This window comes from Somniosus microcephalus, chromosome 11 (assembly GCF_052327205.1).
Source record: "Somniosus microcephalus isolate GS21.2 chromosome 11, FLI_Smic_1.0, whole genome shotgun sequence".
NCBI classification, from domain to species: Eukaryota; Metazoa; Chordata; class Chondrichthyes; order Squaliformes; family Somniosidae; genus Somniosus; species Somniosus microcephalus.
Window position 1 is genome coordinate 144,179,303 of NC_140997.1, and position 17,645 is coordinate 144,196,947.

Here is a 17,645-nt window from a genome sequence, read left to right on the forward strand (position 1 = left end):
TTCATCCAGGCGTGATTGGTTCCAGGGGTTATTGAATAGTTGAGGTGTCTGTGGCAGCACCTCTGGGAAAAGACCAGACTGACCAGAATTATGGTTTAGATTTTCAGTTGGTTGGACAGCTGGCCTCTGGACCTAGTTTTCAGCCAATGAAAACCCAGTTATTTGGAAGTTGCCTCTCCCTCCAAAACGGACAGCGAAAGCCAGAAGAAACAAGAAAACAGTTAACTAAAGTATTTTACCCTGCCCAGTTATTTCTCACTCGTAATTCTTTCTGTGCTCCCCTCTCTGTCCTTCTCTTTGGGCAGGATTTTCATTCAGGAGTCGGGTTGGAGGCGGGACTACAACTTTCGGGGTTGTAGTCCCGCCTCCATCGAGATGCGGCCAATCCACGCGATTTTAACTTGATTGACCTTGTTGAGCCCACCCAGCGGGCTAAGCAGGCCAATTAAGGGCCACCCAGCAACAGGTGACATCACAGACTGAAATTTCATCTGTCAAGAGTTTTTGACAGATGAAATATCAGCATTTCACAGCTGTTTGAAGCTGTCAAACACTGACTGTCTTACTTCTAACATGAGTCCTTCTCCACAGACTCAGTTTGAAATCTCTTCTGCACAGAAAGCTGCAGGCTGTCACTTTTGACAGTTCGCAGCCATTCTGCTTTCTGTGCCGGTGAGATGAGGGACTCCCGAGACCTAAAGGAAGGAAGGCTGAAAAAGTAAGAAAAGGTATGTAAAACTTATTTAACCACTTTAGACACACAAAACACACTTACCTTTGCACTCATGCACACATCACTCACCTGAACACCGACATCTCGACCCCTCCAAGTCCTTTAGCCCGATGGCCCGACTCCTCTAACTTGGCGTGGTTTGGAACCGTCGGGACTCTCACACTTCAACCTTAAAAATAGGGATTAGGCTAAAAACTGCCTGTTAACTACATGTTAACTACCTGTTAACAGGCAATTAATTGGCACTAATCCCTTCCTGCCTCGGGTAGGCGGGTCCCGTTTGAAACTGGCATGGAGGCGGGTTTGGGTGCGGGATGGGGTCGGGAACCCTGATTTTGGGATTTTAACCCCCCACACGCCTCCAATCCCGACTCCACGGCCCAATGAAAATCCTGCCCATTTGTCTTTCACTCTTCTCTCTCTATATGCCTCCGACACAATTTTACATAAGAACATAAGAAATAGGAGCAGGAGTAGGCCAATCGGCCCATCGAGCCTGCTCCGCCATTCAATAAGATCATGGCTGATCTGATCCTAACCGCTTTTCCTATTGTGAAGTCTGTATTACTGTCTTCAACCACCCATACGCCTTCCTCACTCTTTCTGTGTCTTTCCTCCATGTGTCCCCTCTCATTTTTATGTCTCCTAAAGCCCAGGGTCTGCAGGAATATGTAACAGATCAGTGGTGGGTACTGGAAGTAGGAAGGGTGAGGTAGCCCAGGAGGTATTGCAGCACATGCAGTGAGAAATGAATTGAGGGCTGGGTTGCCTGGGGTGTGCGAGGGGGTCAGGGAGGGTGGAGGGCAAGGAGGAATCAGGGGAGTAGAACCAGGGGCTGATGCATGGGAAGGAACAGGGAGAGGGGGCTGCATCCTAGGAAGGATTGAGGAACTGGGGTCTGGGAGCATTGAAACCTGAGAGTGGGAGTACTTGGCGGGGGGTGGGTAGGGGAGGTTGGTGGGGGCTAGGTCCCAGGAACACTCAGGCAGTGGGGTGTGGAGCATGAGAGTACTAGAGGGAGGGACACCGAGGTGGAGAGTGATGGCAGCGGCTGGGAGCGCTCAACGGGGGAAAGTGGTGTGCAGCTTAAATCAGCAATCTATATGGTTCAAAGTCTAGTGTCAACTGTGTCAAATATTGAATGTGTGAATGGCACACCATGGCCTAGAAATTCGGGTGTGCCCATTCTTGGATGAGCGGGAGGCACAGGAAATGATCCCTGCGCCTGAATGGTGAAGCCTGAGGCGACCGTTATTGGGCCTAGAACTTCATTTCCATGAAGCCAGTGAGCTGTGCAGGGGTCTGGTTAGGGGTTGGAAGCTGGGCCTATGGTATATTTTTCGACCTGAATCTGTTTTTGATCATTTTACTTACTTTATTGTGTCAGCCGTGGCTCAGTGGGTAGCACTCTTGCCTCAGAGTTAGCAGGTTGTGGGTTCAAATCTCACTTGGAGACTTGAGCACAAAATCTAGGTTGACACTCCAGTGCAGTGCTGAGGGAGGGCTGCACTGTCGGAGGTGCTGTCTTTCTGATGAGACCTTAAACCGAGGCCCCGTCTGTCATCCTAGGTGAAGGATCCCAGGGCACTATTTGAAGAAGAGCAGGGGAGTTCTCCCCAGTGTCCTGGCCAACATTTACCCCTCAACCAAAACAGCCAAGTCATTATCTCATTGGTGTTTGTGGGAGCTTGCTGTGCACAAATTGGCTGCTGCATTTCCTACACTTCAAAAGTATTTAATTGGTTGGAAAGCACTTTGGGACATCCTGAGGTGATATAAGTCGCTAAATTAATGCCAGTTCCTCTTTCCTTCATACCCAGCCCGTTAATCTTTGGTATATCAGCAGGTGGCGATATTGGGCTGTTCTTGTCTTCAAACATGTGAATGAGCGGGGCAGACAGCAAGTTTAAAATTGGACCCATTTGTCGGCCTCCCACCTCCCACAAGTTCTGTGCACACCAACACCCAGGTTCCTTGTCGAGTCTTAAATCTTATATTAAAAATGCTGCGGTCTGGTTAATTTTGCAACACTTAAAAAAAAAAATTAAGGGCTAATTTTTTAATTAATCTCAGATCGGTCAGGTTGGGGGGGCGGGGGGCACGGTTTCCGCTTCAGCGTTCACAAACTCACAGTTTTCCGTCCAAAATTGGTCAGAAAATCGTGCGCTAGCAAGGGTGGAAACCATTGAATCCATTTGTGTGAGGTTGGTCACTAAAGTGGGCTCGCCAACGATCCAGGATCGTCCTGGAGTCTCCAGGACTGAAAGATTAACCTCCTGGACACTGCTGTGAGCAACTGGGAGAAACGACATGAGGGTGTTAAAAAATATGGTGTGTTTTCTTTCATTTTCTTTCAAAACTTTCGTTAATTAGATACACTGAGTAGGTAATTAGGTATACGGAGTACTGCTCTCCGGCATGGCTATCAAGTCCGCATGTCAAATCTGTTGATGTCCAGCTGAATTCTACTATGAGAATGATCACTGGTACGCTTTCAACGACACCAACATCTTGGCTGCCCGTGCTTGTAAACATCGCACCACCACACCTACGCCGCGAATATGCAGTCAGTAGGCGATTTTGGGTAAGGTCAAGTTTCCTACCTTCCCAGGTCTAACCAGTTCTCTTTCCTTTTACATTTAAATATGTAGTTATCATGCAGGTAAACATTAGAAAGAAAATACTGAGGAATGCTGTCCCCAGTGAGACTTGCACACAGGCCAACTTGGAAAAGAAGCAAAAGTTGACTGACAACCAGAAAGCCCTGAGCATAGGACTGACCAGAATGATACCGGGGCTAAAAGGGTTAAATTATGAGGACAGGTTGCATAGACTAGGCTTGTATTCCCTTGAGTAGAGAAGATTAAGGGGTGATCTAATTAAGGTGTTTAAAATGATTAAAGAATTTGATAGGGTAGATAGGGAGAAAATATTTCCTCTAGTGGGGGAGTCCAGAACAAGGGGACAATACCTTAAAATTAGAGCTAGGCCGTTCAGGGGTGATGTCAGGAAGCACTTCTTTACACAAAGGATAATGGGAATCTGGAACTCTCCCCCAAAAAGTTGTTGAGACGAAGGGGTAAATTGAAAATTTCAACACTGAGATTGATAGATTTTTGTTAGGTAAGGGTATTAAGAGTTACGGAACCTAGGCGGGGAAATGGAGTTAAGATACAGATCAGCCATGATCGAACTGAATGGCAGAACAGGCTCGAGGGTCTGAATGGCCCGCCCCTGTTCCTATAGACCTCTTGACACATGAAGACAAGGAGCTGGACTGTAGGGCTGATCCCACAATCAGACTGTCCTGGTGAGGAGTAGCGCTCACACGTAGCGTAGTTTAAGTTACAACTTTGCAGGCCCGTGATTCCCCCGTGATCACAACCCCTCACCAGAAGTGGTCAATCATGGAATCAGTCGTTGAATGTGCAGCGGTGCATGTGCCCATCCTAAATTAAGCGGTCGATGCACCTTGTGGCTTTGATTGATTTTGTTGCAGGTTGCAGCAGTGGTGGATTTCAGAGGTTAGTGAAGAAGTTTGTGATCACTATAGGCATGGCCTATCTCTGAGCTGGTCCACCTGACTCCCACCCACGGTTACAGCAGGAGTCTGCTGGAATGGCCGAGGAGATCTGTGTGGTCTGAAAATTTTAGCCATTTAAAATATATATTTTTTTCCAATTGTCCAATAAGGAATTCAGGAGAAACTTCTTTACCCAGAGAATGGTTAGAATGTGGAACTTGCTACCACAGGGAGTAGCTGAGGTGAATAACATAGATGCATTTAAGGGCAAGTACATGAGGGAGAAAGGAATAGAAGAATATGCTGATAGGGTTCAATGAAGAGGGGTGGGAGGAGGCTTCTAAGGAACATAAACACCGGCCTGGACCAGTTGGGGACGAATGGCCAGTTTCTGTGCTGTAAGTTCTATGTAACACTGTGTGATGTAATTCTCTTTACCCTCATCTTGTGGAGATGATGCCCAGTGCTGGCAATTTTTTAAATTCATTCATGGGATGTGGGTGTTGCTGGCAAGGCCAGCATTTATTGCCCATCCCTAATTGCCCTTGAGAAGGTGGTGATGAGCCGCCTTCTTGAACTGCTGCAGTCCTTGTGGTGAAGGTACTCCCACAGTGCTGTTAGGGGGGAAGTTCCAGGATTTTGACCCAGCGACGATTAAATAACAGCAATATACTTCTAAGTCAGGATGGTGTGTGACTTGGAGGGGAACTTGGAGGTGGTGGTGTTCCCATGCGCCTGCTGCCCTTTTCCTTCTAGGTGGAATATGAGAGTAAGCTTGCAGGGAACATAAAAACTGACTGTAAAAGCTTTTATAGATATGTGAAGGGAAAAAGATTGGTGAAGTCAAGCGTAGGTCCCTTGCAGTCAGAATCAGGGGAATTTATAATGGGGAACAAAGAAATGGCAGACCAACTGAATACATATTTTGGTTCTGTCTTCACAAAGGAGGACACAAATAACCTCCCAGAGATTCCGGGGAACATAGGGTCTGATGAAAGGGTGGAACTGAAAGAAATCAGTATTTGTAGGGAAAAGGTGTTAGGAAAATTGATGGGACTGAAGGCCGATAAATCCCCAGGGCCTGATAATCTACATCCCAGAGTACTTAAGGAAGTGGCCCTAGAAATAGTAGATGCATTGCTGGTCATCTTCCAGAACTCGTTAGACTCTGGAACAGTACCCATGGATTGGAGGGTAGCTAATGTTACCCCACTATTCAAAAAAGGTGGTAGAGAAAAAGCGGAGAATTATAGACCGGTAAGCCTGACATCGATAGTGGGGAAAATGCTAGAGTCCATTATAAAAGATGTAATAGCAGAACACTTGGAAAGCAGTGACAGGATCGGACAAAGTCAACATGGATTTACAAAAGGTAAATCATGCTTGACTAATCGACTGGAATTTTTTGAGGATGTAACTGATAAATTAGATAAGGGAGAACCAGTGGATGTGGTGTATTTGGACTTTCAGAAGGCTTTTGATAAGGCCCCGCATAAGAGATTAGCGTGCAAAATTAAGGCACATGGGATTGGGGGCAAGGTATTGACTTGGATAGAGAACTGGCTGGCGGACAGAAAGCAAAGAGTTGGAATAAGCGGGTCGTTTTCCGAATGGCAGGCAGTGACTAGTGGGGTACCGCAAGGATCGGTCCTAGGACCCCAGCTGTTCACAATTTATATTAATGATCTGGACGAGGGAATTGGATGTAATATCTCCAAATTTGCAGATGACACAAAGCTGGGTGGGAGGGTATGCTGTGAGGAGGATGTCGTGAAACTCCAGTACGATTTGGACAGGTTGGGTGATTGGGCAGAAACATGGCAAATGCACTATAATGTGGATAAATGTGAGGTTATCCACTTTGGTGGCAAAAACAGGAAGGCAGATTATTATTTGAATGGCAATAGATTGGGAGAAGGGGAAGTGCAAAGAGACCTGGGTGTTCTTGTGCACCAGTCGCTGAAGGTAAGCATGCAGGTGCAGCAGGCGGTTAAGAAGGCAAATGGTATGTTGGCCTTCGTAGCAAGAGGGTTCGAGTACAGGAACAAGGTTGTCTTGCTACAGTTGTACAGGGCCTTGGTGAGACCGCACCTTGAGTATTGTGTGCAGTTTTGGTTGCCTTACCTGAGGAAGGACATTCTTGCCATGGAAGGAGTGCAGCGAATATTCACCAGGCTGATACCTGGGATGGCAGGAATGACGTATGAGGAGAGATTGTGTTGATTGGGCTGATACTCACTGGAGTTTAGAAGGTTGAGAGGGGATCTCATCGAAACCTATAAAATTCTGTCATGCCTGGACAGACTAGATGCAGGAATGATGTTCCTGATGGCCGGGGAGTCCAGAACCAGGGGTCATAGTCTAAGGATAAGGGGTAAGCCATTTAGGACTGAAATAAGGAGGAATTTCTTCACCCAGAGAGTAGTGAACCTGTGGAATTCTCTGCCACAGAGGGCGGTGGAAGCCAGTTCATTAAATATATTCAAGAAAGAGTTGGATATATTTCTTAAGGCTAAAGGGATCAAGGGATATGGGGAGAAGGCAGGGACAGGGTACTGAATTTGGATGATCAGCCATGATCTCATTGAATGGCGGAGCAGGCTCGAAGGGCCGAATGGCCTACTCCTGCTCCTATCTTCTATGTTTCTATGTTTCTATGTCACAGGTTTGGGAGGTGCTGTTGAAGAAGCCTTGGCGAGTTGCTGCAGTGCATCTTGTAGATGGTACACACTGCAGCCACGGTGCGCCGGTGGTGGATGGAGTGAATGCTTAAAGTCATGGATGGGGTGCCAATCAAGCGGGTTGCTTTGTCCTGGATGGTGTCGAGCTTCTTGAGTGTTGTTGGAGCTGCACTCATCCAGGCAAGTGGAGAGTATTCCATCACTCTCCTTACTTGTGCCTTGTAGATGGTGGAAAGGCTTTGGGGAGTAAGGAGGTGAGACACTCGCCGCAGAATACACAGTCTCTGACCTGCTCTTGTTGCCACACATCATTGAGGATGAGGATGTTCATGGAGCCTCATCCTTCCCATTAGTTGTTTAATTGTCCACCACCATTCACGACTGGATGTGGCAGGACTGCAGAGAGTTCTGATCTGTTAGTTGTGGGATCGCTTAGCTCTGTCTATAGCATGCTGCTTCCACTGTTTTGCATGCATGTAGCCCTGTGTTATAGCTTCACCAGGTTGGCACCTCATTTTTAGGTATGCCTGGTGCTGCTCCTGGCAAGCTCTTCTACACTCCTCGTTGAACCAGGATTGGTCTCCTGGTCCCCATATTGATAATAATGGTAAAGTGAGCAATATGCCGGGCCATGAGGTTACAGATTGTGGTGGAGTACATTTCTGCTGCTGCTGATGGCCCACAGTGCCTCATGGATGGCCAGGTTTGAGCTGCTAGATCTGTTCTGAATCTATTCCATTTAGCACAGTGGTAGTGCCACACAACACGATGGAACATAAGAACATAAGAAATTGGAACAGGAGTAGGCCATTTGGCCCTTCAAGCCTGCTCCACCATTCAACAAGATCATGGCTGATCTTCTACCTCAGCTCCACCTTCCCGCACTATCCCTGTATCCCTTAATTCCCTTAGTCCCCAAAATTTATCGACCTCTGTCTTGAAAAAAATTCAACGACTGAGCATCCAGAGCCCAAGGGGTAGAGAATTCCAAAGATTAACAACCCTTTGAGTGAAGAAATTTCTCCTCATCTCAGTCCTAAATGGCCAACCTCTTATTCTGTGACTGTGACCCCGTGTTCTAGATTCCCCAGCCAGGGGAAACATTTTCCCAGCATTAACCCTGTCAAGCCCCTTAAGAATTTTATGTTTCAATTGGATCACCTCTCATTCTTCTAAACTCTAAGGAATATAGGCCTAGTCTACTCATTCTCTCCTCATAGAGCAATCCCCTCATCCCAGGAACCAGTCTAGTGAACTTTCCCTGCACTCCCTCTAAGGCAAGTATGTCTTTCCTTAAGTAAGGAGACCAGAACTGTACACAGTACTTCAGGTGTGGCTTCACCAATGCCCTGTATAATTGTAATAAGACTTCTTTACTTTAATACTCTAATCCCTTTGTAACAAAATCCAATAAATTGCTTTCCTAATTGCTTGCTATACCTGCATGTTAACTTTCTGTGATTCATGTACAAGGACACCCAGGTCCCCCTGAGTGGAAACATTTTCCAGTCTCTCACCTTCAAAAAATATTCTGCTTTTTTGTTTTTCCTACCAAAGCGGATAACTTCACACGTCCCCACATTGTAATCCATTTGCCATGTTCTTGCCCACTCAGTCAACCTGTCTATTTCTCTTTGCAGCTCACAGCTTACTTTCGCACCTAACTTTGTATCATCAGCAAACTTGGATACGTACACTCTGTCCCTTCATCTATGTCATTAATATAGATTGTAAATAGCTGAGGCCCAGGCACTGATCCTTGTAGTACCCCGCTAGTTACATCCTGCCAACCTGAAAAAGTCCCATTTATTCCTATTCTCTGTTTTCTGTCCATTAACCAATCCTCAATCCATGCTAATATATTACCCCCAATGCAATGAGTCCTAATTTTGTGTATTAACCTCTTGTGTGGCACCTTTTCGAGTGTCTCTTTAAAGAGAATGCCCCCTTAAAGACAGTGCCTCTTTAAAGACAGGGTTCCTTTAAAGGCAGTGCCCCTTTAAAGATAGGTTTCCTTTAAAGACAATGCACCTTTAAAGGCAGTGCCCCTTTAAAGATAGGGTTCCTTTAAAGACAGTGCCCCTTTAAAGACAAGGGGCTAGATTTTCAGTATAGACAGTTTTGGGGCGCTAACCTTAGCGCCCGCCCGAAGTTAGCGCCCGCCCCAAAGTAGCGCCCCGTTGCCGGAAATTCAGTGGCTTCGCCCTAAGAGAGTGGTGGAGCGCTAAAAGAGGCGTTCCACTCCTACCTTTAGGCGCTAAGCCGGCGGTCCAGAGGGATAGCGCCCAGGCGGGGCGCAGCGCGGGTGCGGTCATTTTTGCACTGACAGCAGACCCCGTGGTGCCGACCAGCTCTTAAAGGGGGAAGGGACGAATTGGTCTGCTGCCACGCCCTGCACACTGCAGCCTTGCAAAGAGGCCTCAACACTGCTGCTCAGCCCCAGGGAGTCATGGCAACGCCAGAGAAGGCCCGTCAGCGTGCCCTGCGCTTCTCAGAGGGTGATCTGGACATAATGGTCACAGCTCTGGAGGTGAGGCGCAAGATCTTGTTTCCAGAGAGTGGGAGGAATCCAACCCACCATGACTACACCAAAGCCTGGAAGCAGATCGCCCAGAGGGTGACGTTCACCGGCGAGGCCCCCAGGACCCACAAACAATGCCGTAAAAAATACAACGATCTGACCAGGATTGTGAAGGTGAGTAGCCTTTCCAGTCTCCTCCTCATTCTTGCATGTACACCTGACATGATGGGCAAAGGGACCTGAAAGTCCTATTGGCCAGCCCTCAGCCAGCAGCATTGGGACAGTCATGAGCATCACATGGCCATTCGGCACTCTACACTTTGGCCAAGCTATTCCACCATGGGAGGCAGTGCACAGTACATCAGGGCTTCACTCTGTCCAAGCTATTCCACCATGGGAGGCAGTGCACACTACATCAGGGCTTCACTCTGTCCAAGCTATTCCACCATGGGAGGCAGTGCACAGTACATCAGGGCTTCACTCTGTCCAAGCTATTCCACCATGGGAGGCAGTGCACACTACATCAGGGCTTCACTCTGTCCAAGCTATTCCACATGGGAGGCAGTGCACACTACATCAGGGCTTCACTCTGTCCAAGCTATTCCACCATGGGAGGCAGTGCACACTACATCAGGGCTTCACTGCGCACTTACAGCCCGTCCTTTCTCTTGCAGGCTAAAGTAGCGTTTAATCGCCAGGCCCGTGCCAGGGGTGGCCGCGCCAAGCTGCAGAAGCTCACTCGGCTGGAGGAGCGCGTGTGTGTGCTCATGGGAGCCCATGTGATTGTCCCCACAGCGTGCGGTGTATCCGACCCTCCACTGCCCGGCAATGGTAAGGACCTCGCCTTTTGACCCTCTCGCGTCGCACTGGCCCATCCGAGCTACCTCCTTTGCCACTGTCCCACCAATGCGCTGAATCCCACCAGTCCTAACTCCCTCGCTGACGCCGTCTCCTCACTCTGAAGCTACTCTTGTGCATTCCTGCTTTCAGCTGGTGACGACCAGGACCCTGAAGCTGCCAGTGACAGCACCTCCGACCAGGAGGAGGAGGAGGAGCAAGCCGGACCTTCGGGGGAACAGTCACGTCCCGCAGGAGAGGAGGAAATGCTTGACACCTCCTCACTGGACGAGTGCCTGGAGGAACTGTCGCAGGGCAATGCAGCTTCTGGGACCAGTGGCGTCCAGCCACCCAGCAGCCGTGCGCGTGGCCCGCGGCCTTCCCCCCAAAGGGGGGAAGGATCAGAGGGGAGTGCTGCTGCTCGGCACACTCGCCGTCACCAACGCGGCAAGGGTCCCCTAGTTCGGCCCCCTCCTCCCCAGCGGGAGAGTCGCGACTCCAGTCCGGACACCTTCACTTCGGAGGAGGTGCGGAAGCTGGATAAGATGGCCGACGACTCGGACCGGCGCCACACGGAGCTCATGAGCGTGGTGGGGCGCATGCCTGAGGCCATCGAGTCGCTGGCGACCAGTGTGCGCGAGTTCGGGGCAGCAACTGCCGCGAGTGGCCGCATGCTGACTGATGCCGTCAAGACCCTGGCGGATGTGATGCGCGCGCACACCAGGACCACAGGGCCACTCACTGCTGCCACACGCGCTGTCTCAGGCAGGCATCGCCAGGGCAGGCGCCACGCTGCACCATCCCAGCAAGCCGCCCGTCGGCTGATTGCTGCGGATCCTGCAGTGCGGGCCCGGCCGAGTGCCACCGCGCCACAGCACCAGCCAGCGCATCCCAGACGCCAGCTGGCCCACATTGCGCCATCCGTCGCCGCCATTCCCCCTCTGGGGCGTCAAGGGCAAGCGGCTGCAGCTGATGGTGGCCAGGCTCAGGTGCGCCACTCAGCAGACGGCCCCTCGAGGCCCAAACCCCGTGTAGGCCGCCCCCCAGCGGCATCTGGCGGAAGGGCATCTGAGCCTCAGGCGCCTTCCCCCAGCCTCGCAGCAGCCACTGGGCAGAGCTTGCGAAGGAGCAGCAGGCCGGGCAGGGGAGGCAAAATGCTGGCCAAGGTCTCGCCCTCGCGGGCCACTCAGTAGAGGGTGTGGGCAGCTTTCCTTTAATATGGCGGTGGCCATCTTTATTTTGCCCATGGTTGTGCTTTTGGAGGGCTTATTTTTTGCGTTAGGCCGACGTTGAGGCCCGGTTTGAATAAAGGTGGAGTGGCTCCTCCCCAGTTTGTGGGAGTGAGTCGTTTGTTGGGCTTTTTGTGGGGCCCGTTTATTGTTTTTGGGGATTCATGTGGGAAGGGCTTTTCATTTTTGTGAAATAAAAAATTATCTTTATTCATGCAGTCTCCATGGTTGTTCTTCTTAGTGTTTGTTGGCTTCGCCGGCTGAGGGTTTGCGGAGCGGCTGCATTCATCTTCCCTCATGGCCCCTGGCCATTCCCTGACAGGGGGCTTAGAAGTACCGTGTAATAAGGTGGCATCGTGCGGCCCTTGGCCCTGGTCACTCCCTCCTGGGAACGTACTCCTGCTCCTTCTCCTCCTCCTCCTCCTCATGCTCCTCCTGCTCCTCCTCCTGAGGTGCTGGTCCAACGTCAGGTGGCAGTGCCTGAGTCCTGCGGATAGCCAGGTTGTGTAGCATGCAGCAAACCATCACAAATTGGGAGACCCGGTCCGGCGAATACTGGAGAGCTCCTCCGGAGCGATCACGGCAGCGGAACCGCTGCTTGAGGACCCCAATAGTTAGCTCGATGATGTTGCGGGTGGTTTGATGGCTCTCGTTGTAGGCCTCTTCAGCAGCGGTCCTGGGCGCGCGGAGCGGGGTCATGAGCCAGGTGCACAAAGGATAGCCTTTGTCCCCGATGAGCCATCCTCTTGGGGGAGGCTGTGCCTGGAACATGTCATGCACAGTACTCTGCCGCAGGATAAAGGCATCGTGGCTGCTGCCTGGGAAGCTGGCATTGACTGCCATGATGCGCTGCTTGTGGTCACATACCAGCTGCACATTCAGAGAATGGTAGCCCTTCCTGTTGCGATACTGCTCGCCATGCTCCAGAGGGGCCCGCAAAGCCACATGCGTACAGTCAATGGCGCCCTGCACCAAGGGGAATTCCCTGAGTCTGGCAAATCCCAATGCGCGCTGATGCTGGCTCTCGAGGGCCATGGGGAAGGAGATGAATTGGCTTCTCCTTCTGAACAGTGCTTCGGTCACGTGGCGGATGCAGCGATGCGCGCCATACTGGGAGATGTTTGCTATGTCCCCAGCAGCGTATTGGAAGGAGCCGGTGGCATAGAAGTTCAATGCCACCGTCACCTTCACTTCCACCGACAGAGACGTCCTGCACCTGAGCTTTGGCCGCAGATCTCGGCGAAGCAGGTGGCAGATCTCTGCAATCACCTCCTTTCGGAATCGGAGCCTTCTAACACATCGCGCGGCACTCATGTTTAGGTAGGAGCGCTGCTGGCGGTATAGCCTGACTGGGTAAGGCCTACGTGGCCGACGCCTGTAGCCCCCTCTGCCTCTAGCCAGGGCTGCCCCTCTCACAATGCGTCTGCGAGCCCTACGGACATGGCGCTGCAGCTGCGCGTTGGCACCCCATGCAGCCCCCATCAAATCCTGGCAAACAGTCTAATTTCCAAATGGCCACTTGCAGCGCTATTGCCTGAGTCCAAAAATACCTGGCTCTTGCTGCTTGAAACCAGTTAGCTATCCTCCTTGTTGTGTCTCCAGAAATGCGTTGCACAAGACTGTTTTCTGAAAAAAGGATGGCCTTTATACTGGAGAGGACGTTCCCTTTAATTAGCGCCCCCCGGGGCCCGCGCTGTTTGTGTTGCGTTCCTTTTTCCAAACGCTCCGGCCGCCCGCCGCACAATGGGGCGGTCCGACAGAAGTTTGCAATCGGGGCGGCCAAAGGGCGTTGCACGAGGATGTGACGTCATTTTCTGCGCGCGCATCCGGGCGGGCGCTAAACTTTGCGCCGGCGCTAACGGGCAACTTAATTTGGGGCGGGGCGCAAACTGCGCTGCGCCCGGGCGCTACACGCATAGCGCCCGGAAATCACTTCTCTTAAGGCGCTAACTGCTGGCGCAAGCGACTGAAAATCTAGCCCAGGGTTCCTTTAAAGACAGGGGCCTAGAAATTCAGTTCTGACGCTATTGCGGCGCTAAAGTCGGGCGCTCGTCAAATTTAGCGCCCGCCGGAAAGTGCAGGCGAGCTCGCCGAAATTCAGTAGATTTGGCCAACTTTTTGGCCGAGCGCTGCACAAGGCGTTGGAACCCTGTGTTCAGGCGCTAATCCGGCGATGCAGCCTAATAACGCCGATTCCGGGCGCAGCGCAGGTGCGATCATGTGGTGAGTGTCAGCAGACACCCTGACGCCGGCCAGCTCTTAAAGGGGGAAGGGTCAACTTTGACTGCAGCCACGCCCTGCATGCTGTAGCCCTGCAACTAGGCCTCAGGAGTGGTTGTGTGGCATATCAACGCCTGGAGGACATGGAGAGGGCCCGTGAAAGAGCCGAACGCTTCTCTGAGCATGCGCTGGGTGTGCTCCTTCATGGGGTGCGCAAAAGAAGGCGGGTCGTTTGCCCGGCTAGTGGCAGGAAGGCTCCCAGGAGCCAGTTCAGGGAGGCCTGGACCAAAATTGCCCGGAGGGTCTCCTCCAGCTCAGATGTTCCCAGGAGTGCGGACCAGTGCCGCAAGAAATACAACGACCTATGTCGGCTGGTCAAGGTGAGTACCCTTTCCAATGTCCCCCTCATCCTTGCATGTGCACCTCCCATTAGGGCCAAAGGGACATCCAAGGTCTAATGGCCAGCCCTGCTGCCGCTGCAATGGCACTTGCATGTTAATCAAGAGCTCTTTCTGCACTTACCACACTGTGCAAGCTATTCCACCATGGGAGGCCTCACACAGAGCTACAGGGCACCACACTGTGCAAGCTATTCCACCATGGGAGGCCTCACACAGAGCTACAGGGCACCACACTGTGCAAGCTATTCCACCATGGGAGGCCTCACACAGAGCTACAGGGCACCACACTGTGCAAGCTATTCCACCATGGGAGGCCTCACACACAGCTACAGGGCACCACACTGTGCAAGCTATTCCACCATGGCAGGCCTCACACACAGCTACAGGGCACCACACTGTACTTAGACGCCCTCCTTTCTCTTGCAGGCCAAGCTGGCGAGGAACGCCAGGAGCCTCCGTGTCACTGGTGGAGGCCCTCGCGAGTTCCAGGAGCTGACGCCTCTGGAAGAGAGGGTGGCCCGACTGCTGCGGCACCCGGTGATTGGGCCTGTGGCGATCGGCGACGCCGACCCTATACTGGAGCCCACTGGTAAGGACAGGACCGGCTGCACCTCTATCCTTGCCCTCGCGCATCAGATCTACATCCTTCCCCAGTGGCCGATAAATGCGCATAATGCACCAGTGCGGCCTCCCTCGCTGTCGGCCTGTCCTCACTCTAAAGCTACACTTGTGCCTTCCTGCTTTCAGCTGGTGAGGAGGAGGTGCTCCCTGAAGCCCACACAGCCAGGCCCTCGGAGGAGGAGGACGTGGAGGAGCAGCAGGAAGGCGCCACCTCGGGGGAACCCTCCTCCGCTCCAGGACATGCCAATGAAGGGGATACGTCTGGCGTGCCGGAGAGCCAGGGGGAGGCGGGGGAGGGGAGCCCCGAACCTGGTCCCAGTGGCATGGACGCCCGCGGCAAGGCTCCGGCGGCACGCGACCCTTCTGCCCAGAGGGGGGAGGCGGTGGAGGGGAGGGCAGAACCTGGTGTCAGTGGCATGGCCGCACGCGGCAGCGCTCCGGCGGCACGCCAGCCTTCTGGCCAGAGGGTGGAGGCGCCCTCCAGTCCGGACTCGGACGTCGCCCAGGAGGTGCGCCTCCTGGACGAGATGTCGGCGGCGTCGGAGCGCCGCCACGTGGAAATCATGGAGGTGCTGGCACAGATGCCTCAGGCCATCGAAAGCCTCTCTCAAAGTGTGGTGGCTTTCGGCCAAGCCCAGGCCAGGGGCCTCGAGGTTTTCGCTGCAGTGCACGCCAGGGGGGTGGAGCTCCTTGTGGCAGCGCATGAGAGGGGGGTGGAGCAACTCGAGGCAGCGCAGCACGCCAGTCGCCAGCTGAGAGGTGCTGTCCAGACAATGGGACTGCAGATGCGGGGACATGCCGGCGCAGTTGGGGCACTGACTTCTGCGACCCTCGCACTGGCGGGGAGGCGTCGCCAGGCCAGGCGCCGCCCTGCTGCCGCACACCGGTCTGGCCACCCACAGTTTGGCGCGCTTGCTCCCCGGCCAGGCCGCCCGAGTGCACGTGTGTCTGGCGACCAGCGCGCGCCTGGCATCACCCACCTTCTACCCATTGGTGCAGGCGAGCCTGCCACTCCCCCAGCCACGGTGCAAGGAGCTCCTGCAGCCACTGAAGAGGGCCACCCACAGCTGCAGCAGCCACCAGCCGGCCCCTCCCGGGCCCGCCCTCGTGTAGGCCGACCCCCAAGGGCATCTGGCGAGACGCCTTGTCACCCTGAGGATCCTTCCCTCAGCCTCGGCACAGCCTCACGGCCCAGCTTGAGGCGCAGCAGCAGGACGGGCCGGGGCAAAAGACGCCTGTCCACACACTCGCCCTCTCGCCACACCCAATAGAGTGTGTTCACCGAGGGTTTGGGTGATGCGGGGGCTTCTGTTCTGGGGGGCATTATGTGTTTTGGTTTTATGGGGGTCTTTGTGTTGTTGGGGGGGCTTGTTTTTGTTAGGCCAGTGACGAGGCCATTTGGATGCTGATGTTATGTTAGTCCTCCCCAGGTTTTGGGAGTGACAGAAGTTTGTTACTGTTTTTTGGGGGTCTTCTCTGTTTTGCTCTTCCATGTGGGAAGGGCCCTGAGGTTTTCAAATAAAGATGTTTATTTATTCACCATGTGCAGGTGTCATGTTTCAAGTGGTTGTTGGGTTAACCGGCTGAGGGCTTGCGAAGCGGCTGCGTTCAGTGGGCCAGGCCATTCCCTGACAGGGGGCCTAGAAGTGTCGAGCAATAAGCCCCCGGCGGACGGCCCTTGGACCTTGTCGCTCCCTCCTGGCCTGGTGCTGCTCCTCCTCAGGGTCCTCCTGCTCGTCCTCCTGAGGTGGTGGCCCAATGTCAGGTGGCAGTGCCTGAGTCCTGCGGATAGCCAGGTTGTGGAGCATGCAGCAGACCACGACGAACTGGGAGACTCTATCCGGCGAATACTGAAGAGACCCGCCCGAACGATCCAGGCAACGGAACCGTTGCTTGAGGACGCCTATCGTTTGCTCTATTAGGTTCCTTGTGGCTTGATGGCTTTCGTTGTATGCCAGCTCCGCTGGGGTCCTGGGCGCGCGGAGCGGGGTCATGAGCCATGTGCACAAAGGGTGCCCTTGTCCCCGAGAAGCCATCCCCTTGGTTGAGGCTGTGCCTGGAACATGTCAGCCACAGTAGTCTGTCGCAGGATAAAGGCATCGTGGATGCTTCCTGGGAAGCGGGCATTGACAGCTAGGATGCGCTGCCTGTGGTCACACACCAGCTGCACATTTAGGGAATGGTAGCCCTTCCGGTTGCGGTCTTGCTCGGCATTGCGGATAGGTGGCCGCATAGCCACATGCGTGCAGTCAATGGCGCCCTGCACCATGGGGAAGGCCGCGATCCTGGCAAATCCGAATGCACGCTGCTCCTGCTTGTGTTGGGTCATGGGGAAGGAGATGAATTGGTGGCTCCTCGCGAAAAGTGTTTCGGTGACCTGTCGGATGCAGCGATGCGCGGCGAACTGGGAGATGGTCGCGATGTCCCCAGCAGCGGCTTGGAAGGAGCCGCTTGCATAAAAGCTGAGAGCCACCGTGACCTTCACTTCCACCGAGAGAGACGCCCTGGACATGAGCTGTGGCTGCAAATCTGCATGAAGCCGCTGGCAGATCTCTTCAACCACCTCCCTTCTGAAGCGCAGCCTCTTAACACAATGCGCCGCAGTCATGGTGAGATATGAGACCTGCTCCCGGTATTGCCTGACTGGGTAAGGCCTACGTTGGCGACGCCTAATGGCCCCTCTGCGTCTAGCCATGCCTGGGCCTGTCTCAAAGCGTATGCCAGCCCTTCGCACAAAATGTCGCAACTGAGGGTTGGCCCCCCATGCAGCCCCCATTACAAAGTTCCAACCAGCAAAATCACAAGGATGCAAATGTCAAAGCACTGGCTAGAAGCCAAAAAGACCTCTCCTATGGTGTCCGAAATCAGTAATCTCTGTG